Source organism: Monopterus albus, unplaced genomic scaffold (genome assembly GCF_001952655.1).
Source record: "Monopterus albus unplaced genomic scaffold, M_albus_1.0 scaffold43.1, whole genome shotgun sequence".
NCBI lineage: Eukaryota > Metazoa > Chordata > Actinopteri > Synbranchiformes > Synbranchidae > Monopterus > Monopterus albus.
In genome coordinates this window covers 1,750,993-1,759,327 of record NW_018127923.1, presented here as the reverse complement: position 1 = coordinate 1,759,327, position 8,335 = coordinate 1,750,993, and positions in this window count along the sequence as shown.

Here is an 8,335-nt window from a genome sequence, read left to right as displayed (position 1 = left end):
TGCATGTGATGTGTTGCTGGTTAACCAGCCGATTAACGACCCATGATGTTACTGTCAGTGCTAAGCTACCTGTTGGAATTAATTTCACTACTGTGGGACTGTATATGGTCGTGTGGGGGAAGATGCAGCGACCACCAGTTGAATTTACCGATCTTGGAGCTACAAGAAAGGGAGTGATGTTTCCACTACTCGGTGGGACTTAACGGTGAGTTTAATAAACACGTAGCATGTCTGTTAATGTGTTGTTTCTGTAACGTTAGAGAGAATTGTTGTAAGGCTGGAGAAGTTACTATGTCTGCATTATGACAGTTAAAATATGGGGTTTCTCAATTACTTCCTTTGTTTAGAGTGTCACACATCTCTTCATTGGTACATATATTGTTGTTTACCTATCTATGGAGGAGACATTCAAATGAATGCTGCTGCAGTTTATCGTGTTGTCTACTTTCATATTCTGGCTTGAATATGTCAGGTAGGATTTGAGGTACTGCCATTGTGGAAAACATATCTTATTTGTCTGTGTTTTTTGTTCCACTGTAGAGATCTGTACGAACCTTATTAAACATGAGATTCAATTGCATTCTCCAACACAACAGCCCATTAGCGACATCGCCTGTTGAATTTATGTCAGACTTGTCCCTGAATTGAAACAAGAAGTGGATGAAATGATGGCTAATGGTATTATTGAGCCATCTAGGAGCGAGTGGTGTAGCCCTGTTGTGCTAGTTCCTAAGAAAGATGACCCCAGGTTGAGATCTTGTGTTAATTTCCCTAAGTTGAATGCTGTACTTGCTTTTGAACTGATTAAGCGCTTGGGCAATGCCAACTATCTTACAACCTTGAATCTGTGTAAGTGCCCTTGACAGAATTTTCAAAGAACTTAACAACATTTACAGTTCCCAGTGGCTTGTTCCGATTTGGAGTGATGCCCTTTGGTTTGAATGGAGCGCCTGCAACCTTTCAGAGGATGGTGGATGAAGTTCTGAGTGGAGCAGAGGATTATGCAGCTGCCTATATTGATGATGTTTTTAGCCAGGCCTGGGAGGAGCATGTGCAACATCTCTCAGATGTGGTTCGACATAGTCAGAGTGCTGGTCTGGTCATTAATGCTAAGAAATGTCACATTGCTAGGCCTGAGGTTCAGTATCAGTTGTTTTATTTCACTCTGAAATCTTCCCAAATGCTTTCCCAACAAACAGCAAGTCCTTTTTTTTTGCCAGTGATGCAGATATTAATTTAATGTTGAGAAAGAAAAAGAGAGAACTTTGGAATGCATTTTACATCTGAAGAAACAGTTCAAGGCACATCAGGTTTGGACCTACTACATGCACAAATCCCACCTGGCAGTAACTGTGAGTCTCCCCTCTCTCACTTCTCATGGTTTTACAGCAGCATCATTGTATGCTCTTTTAACACTACTGTAACAGGGCTTTCCTTGGCCTGTTCCAAAATAATGTCTTACACATTCTCACATTATGTTACATAGCAATGGAAGCGTTCATAACAGCTCAATAGCACCAAGGGTTACATGTGTTAAAATGCACCTCTAAATAAATGGTTAACATATTAAATAATAAACAGAATCTGACGACAACTTATTGGTGCAAGCAGAATCACTAGAGTTTTAGTTGAATGTCTGTAGCATCATTTGGTGTTACATGGTAGTGTTTTCATGAGCCCTATAGATTTGAACATTCTGAATCAATAGATCTTGAATATTACTTGGATCCAGGTCACACTTTGGTGTGTGGTAGGTCTTATGTGGATGTTATCTTGCAATTTCTGTCCAAGCATTGTAGGAATTGTATAGAAGCCAAAATATTGAAATTGGCTCTATCTGACAATGGTGCAGCTTTCTTTTAAAAATTTCTGAATACGGATGATGACCTGGATCAGCTCCAAAATCTAATGGATAGCTCAGTGGGCCATACAGTATATTTCACTGATTGCTATAAGATTTTATAGCTCAAACAATGTGACATATTGCTAGAGGCTATACACATATAACTATTCAACATTACAGCATCAGTCTTTAACATCATTCATTCTCTACCGCATAGTCCCTGACCGGGGTCACAGGGCAGGGCCGAGCCAATCCCAGCCAGCAATCGGGCGAAGGCGGGGTACACCCTGGACAGGTCACCAATCCATCGCAGGGTTAACACATAGACGAACAACCACACACCTATGGGCAATTTAGACACCAATCAACCTAAGCTGCATGTGTTTGGACTGTGGGAGGAGGCCAGAGTACCCAGAGAGAACATGCAAACTCCACACAGAAAGGTCCCAGGTGGGCCCGAACCCGGAACCTTCTCATTGTGAGGCAATGGCACTAACCACTGCGCCACCGTGCTGCCCTATCTTCACTAAATATACTTTGAAGGGGAACATTAAAGCTCCTGTTTTTACCTCACTGTTGCTTGACTCTGTACCACACAAATTGTGATTGTTCACGAGACACATGCTCACAGAAACGTTTAGGAATATCTTCGACATGTCTTCCTCACTTGCTTTCCATCTGAGTTGTTTTGCAGCTCAGGATAACATGAAGCTATTTTTGCTGTGGTTATTTACTCATAAAGATATGCAAGAATCACATTTGAGTAATCAGATTACTTGTGTTCCATGCAAACATGATAACACAATCCACATTGAAATACATTATAGTTGGGGTATACTGCATGTGTCCTCAGCTCAAGTCATATAGTCAGTGAATTTGTATTTTTAACAAAAGATAGCAAATAAATGTCACTGATGCCCAGAGGCAGGCAAATCCAGGCATTTTAATCATGAGACTGATGATCAGATATAATTCAGATGTTTACTCAATAACAGCTGAGCAAATTGCCCCACTGTGCTTAGTTAAAACACTGAAGGCCTTGTGAGCGACTGACCCACAGTGGCTAGTTTCAGGTGATTAACAGCAGCAGCAATGAGCAGATGTGAGCAGAGCAACGTTTAGCATCTGTCTCTGACATTTTCCAGGTGAACCACACCTCAAGTGCTATTGCTAGTTGAAAATTAACTCTGAGATTAATGAGTGTGTCTAAATTCTGTCCAGATCTTCTTGCCAACAGAGATTCAAACATTCTCTCTATGGAAATTTAAAAAAATTCTGTAAGAAAAAAATAATTTTGATTTTCTTAATATTGATCCAGTCAGCTCCTTTACTTTGATATAGGCCTTGAATACGCACTGTAAGCTGTTTAATGGAGGAAACTATGATATGAGAGTAAAGAATCTATCATAAAAATGGCCAGAATGGAAAGAATCCTAGTCATAACAACTGCTCCTCAGTATAGAAATGACAGATGCTGTCTGTAATATGGATGCATCAGAATCACAGATGAACAGCCACCTAGATAATGTTGGAATCATGCAGGAATTAAAATTAAAACCAGGATAACACATAACAGGGACCAGCTTTCATGTAGTCATACTAATAGATGATGGTGATAGACCAGAATTTGAGTATAATGACTATAAGGACCCAGTTTTGGTTTATGGCGGGAAAAACAGGGCTAAAGTTGGCGGGTGTACAAGAAGCCAAGGTATTATATAGTAAGACAACTCAAAACACAGATGAGATGACTAGCTCAGAGCAACACAGGCAAGAAAAGTGGCTCAGCAGCATAAGATAATATAGAACACTGAACACTGGGAAATAGTCTCAGCAAGATCACGCAGGATTACTGCTGAGTATCAGGATAATTATAATAATCACCTTTATTTGGCCAAGTATGTTACAGACACAATGAATTTGTTTCCGGTACAGAACCGAGGGCAGCCATCTGCGGCGCCAACTCACACCGATGGCTCTAACCATCGGGGGCAACTTGGGGTTCGGTGTCTTGCCCAAAGACACTTCGACATTGTGACTGCAGGCACTGAGATTTGAACCTCAAGTTGGGAGACGATTGCTCTACCCACCGAACAACAGTCGCCCCCTCAGGTACATTTTCTGTTGTGGGAACATACAGCACTTCTGTTAAATAGTGACACAATTATATAGTCATATTGACTATATAGGTAAAAGTCGGGTAAGAGGTTGGAGCTTCTGCAATGACTGTCACAGTGCTGAATAGCTCGAGGGCATGCTGACATTGAGTGTGAGGTAAAAACAGCTCAAAGCCAGTTTAAATGTTAATCAAGACAAAACAGAAAGAACCTAACTTCCACTGATTTTACTGCACTAAATTATCTCACTTTGAAAACCATCTGAATGTCACTTTGTGAAGTTCTCAAAAGTCCATCAAGATGTGCAATTCCAAAAATGTATTTTCCAGTATATATGGTATTTATTTTAGGATTTACAAATTCTAATTCACAAATGTTTTGTGACTAATATTCAGCAGAAGAAGCAGAAGAAGTGGGACCAGGCACTGGGATTTTCATAGCAAAGGCATAAAGTTGTACAAAGTCCCAGGTGACGCCGGTCAGGGACTAAGCGGTAGAAAAAAAAAGAATGATATGGAGCCTTAGCAAAAACTGCTGTTAAGTACTTGAGCAACTCTTCAGAGCTAACCAGGCATATGTCAGGACACCCATTTGCGCACACAAAAGAACAATGATCTCCCTCACAGTTAATCCAAATATAATAAAACTAACTATAGCCACACCACTGTAATTCAACCATAGGGAGATGGAAATTGATAAACTCATTTAATCATCTGAACATAGGCTACTTTTTGTGGAAAAAAATATTATTGGGTTGTTTAAACAGCCCAAACCTATGCTGTCTCCCTCCCTCTCCTTCTGCAGAGCTGCCCTCACCGCTCTGCTCTCACCCTGAGTCTGGCCTCGTCCTTCTCTCCTATCTGACACAGCTACTGTCCCGAGACTCAGCTGTTTATGTCAGAAGACGTATTCTGTTAGGTTTGTAAACAAGCTAATAAAGGGACACTAAAAGCAAAGCTAGGTAGTAATTGCAGGTATTTGCCAGATGTTAAGATGAACTGATGCCAGTGGGGTTGTACTGGTACTTGAAACTTTTTCAGGGTTCAAGGATGTTATTGTCAATTCACCATATGTGCAGGACATACAGAAAATCGAAATACCGTTTCTCTCTCACCTAGTATTGGGTGCCATAACATTTAGGAACTAAAATAGAATAAAGTAGAATAAAAATAGAACAGAATAAGAACTGGATGGATGTAATTAGGATAAATCTAAACGGTACAGCCAATAAGCTGTGATTCAAAACCCTGTACAGTCAGTGACAGTAGTGTAAACAATAATAGGAGATTGTCAGATGGTTCAGCATCACCAGCGCGTTGGTGATGAGGTGCAATGTATTGAGTTTGTACAACAGCAGAGGTAGTCTTTTTATATCTTTTTATGTTCTGTGGTGGGTTTCGGTCCATGGGAAGAGGGGGGGAAGTAGTGAACAGTGTTCAGCATCCTCACAGCCTGGTGGATGAAGCTGTTTGTAAGTCTGGTGGAGTGGGCCTGAAGAGTCTGATACCTTCTCCCTGAAGGCAGGAGTCTGCAGTGGGAGTGTGCGGGGTGGGAGGTGTCATCAGCAATGCTGATGACTCTGTGGGTGAGGCTGACTTCAGTATATATTTTTAAATACCTGGACATAAAGCCCTACGCACCTCTTTGTCATTCTCTTTCTCTCTATCTCTCTTGTTTTTGTTTTCTTTTTTTTCTGAGCACCTGACTTTAGTGACTGGCTGTTTGTCAAGTTTACCGAATGTGTGAACGCTCCGTTACAGCAGTGTGACAGACCAAACCTTTTTTTGTCATTGTTGTTCAGCCCAGGGCTCAGCACAGCTGACCTGGTGTTCGAATGTGTCCTGCACATCCTCTTCCTGCCTACACCTAGGTCACAGGTAAAGTAGTTTAAAGTTTAAATGTTAATGTCAGAACCCCCCATGCACTGGGATGATGTGTTTGTTGCTGGCATCTTTACACACACTGAAGGCCTTGTGAGCGACTGACCCACAGTGGCTAGTTTCAGGTGATTAACAGCAGCAGCAATGAGCAGATGTGAGCAGAGCAACGTTTAGCATCTGTCTCTGACATTTTCCAGGTGAACCACACCTCAAGTGCTATTGCTAGTTGAAAATTAACTCTGAGATTAATGAGTGTGTCTAAATTCTGTCCAGATCTTCTTGCCAACAGAAATTCAAACATTCTCTCTATGGAAATTTTAAAAAATTCTGTAAGAAAAAAATAATTTTGATTTTCTTAATATTGATCCAGTCAGCTCCTTTACTTTGATATAGGCCTTGAATACGCACTGTAAGCTGTTTAATGGAGGAAACTATGATATGAGAGTAAAGAATCTATCATAAAAATGGCCAGAATGGAAAGAATCCTAGTCATAACAACTGCTCCTCAGTATAGAAATGACAGATGCTGTCTGTAATATGGATGCATCAGAATCACAGATGAACAGCCACCTAGATAATGTTGGAATCATGCAGGAATTAAAATTAAAACCAGGATAACACATAACAGGGACCAGCTTTCATGTAGTCATACTAATAGATGATGGTGATAGACCAGAATTTGAGTATAATGACTATAAGGACCCAGTTTTGGTTTATGGCGGGAAAAACAGGGCTAAAGTTGGCGGGTGTACAAGAAGCCAAGGTATTATATAGTAAGACAACTCAAAACACAGATGAGATGACTAGCTCAGAGCAACACAGGCAAGAAAAGTGGCTCAGCAGCATAAGATAATATAGAACACTGAACACTGGGAAATAGTCTCAGCAAGATCACGCAGGATTACTGCTGAGTATCAGGATAATTATAATAATCACCTTTATTTGGCCAAGTATGTTACAGACACAATGAATTTGTTTCCGGTACAGAACCGAGGGCAGCCATCTGCGGCGCCAACTCACACCGATGGCTCTAACCATCGGGGGCAACTTGGGGTTCGGTGTCTTGCCCAAAGACACTTCGACATTGTGACTGCAGGCACTGAGATTTGAACCTCAAGTTGGGAGACGATTGCTCTACCCACCGAACAACAGTCGCCCCCTCAGGTACATTTTCTGTTGTGGGAACATACAGCACTTCTGTTAAATAGTGACACAATTATATAGTCATATTGACTATATAGGTAAAAGTCGGGTAAGAGGTTGGAGCTTCTGCAATGACTGTCACAGTGCTGAATAGCTCGAGGGCATGCTGACATTGAGTGTGAGGTAAAAACAGCTCAAAGCCAGTTTAAATGTTAATCAAGACAAAACAGAAAGAACCTAACTTCCACTGATTTTACTGCACTAAATTATCTCACTTTGAAAACCATCTGAATGTCACTTTGTGAAGTTCTCAAAAGTCCATCAAGATGTGCAATTCCAAAAATGTATTTTCCAGTATATATGGTATTTATTTTAGGATTTACAAATTCTAATTCACAAATGTTTTGTGACTAATATTCAGCAGAAGAAGCAGAAGAAGTGGGACCAGGCACTGGGATTTTCATAGCAAAGGCATAAAGTTGTACAAAGTCCCAGCTACATAAGTTCAACTTTCAGAGATGTGCATTTCTATAGTAGTTGTGTGCATGACTTTGTAGAGTTGGCTTGTCCATTCAATAGGTTTCCTGTCCAACAGCTGAGAAAATGTTGATATTACAGAGCCCAGAGGTCATGTGGGAGAAATATTTAGTAATCTGCATGCTAGTGATTAACAAACAAAGCTTTCCTGAGGCAGTGAAGCTTTGGAGTCCACTGTATCACAAAAAGAGTCATTACTGGAAGTGTCATTTTACTCGAGGTTCATTAGTGACACCTGCTGTTAAATGTAGTGAAGTGCAGCCCAAATCAATTTTGCACAGGGTAAATACTGCCATGTTGCATCAGTTGAGTGAAAATTCTATTTTTACTTAAAAAGAAACATTTCTATTCTACTACATTACGTTATATGTCACATACCCTTTGTCAAAGAGGGAGATAATAATTCAAAATACTATGAAACAGAAGATTTCCTCTTTGTTGCAGGCTCCACTTTTGTACTGTCACTATCTTGAATCAGAGTTTAAAAAGTCAGGATTCCAAAACTCCACCAAATCTTCAGTATCAGTAGTCTCGCCACTTTCCACCAGCCAACCCACTACTCCCATGAAAGCTTCAGGTTTGTCGGTTTTTGAACAGTATCAACAAATCAAATCTCAAACTGAAACAAGCATGTGTCTTGCTTGATCATGTGATTCTCTGATAATAATACTAAAAACATCGATATGGAGGGCAGCACGGTGGCACAGTGGTTAGCGCCGTTGCCTCACAGTGAGAAGGTTCTGGGTTCGGGCCCCACCTGGGACCTTTCTGTGTGGAGTTTGCATGTTCTCCCCGTGCTTGCGTGGGTTCTCTCC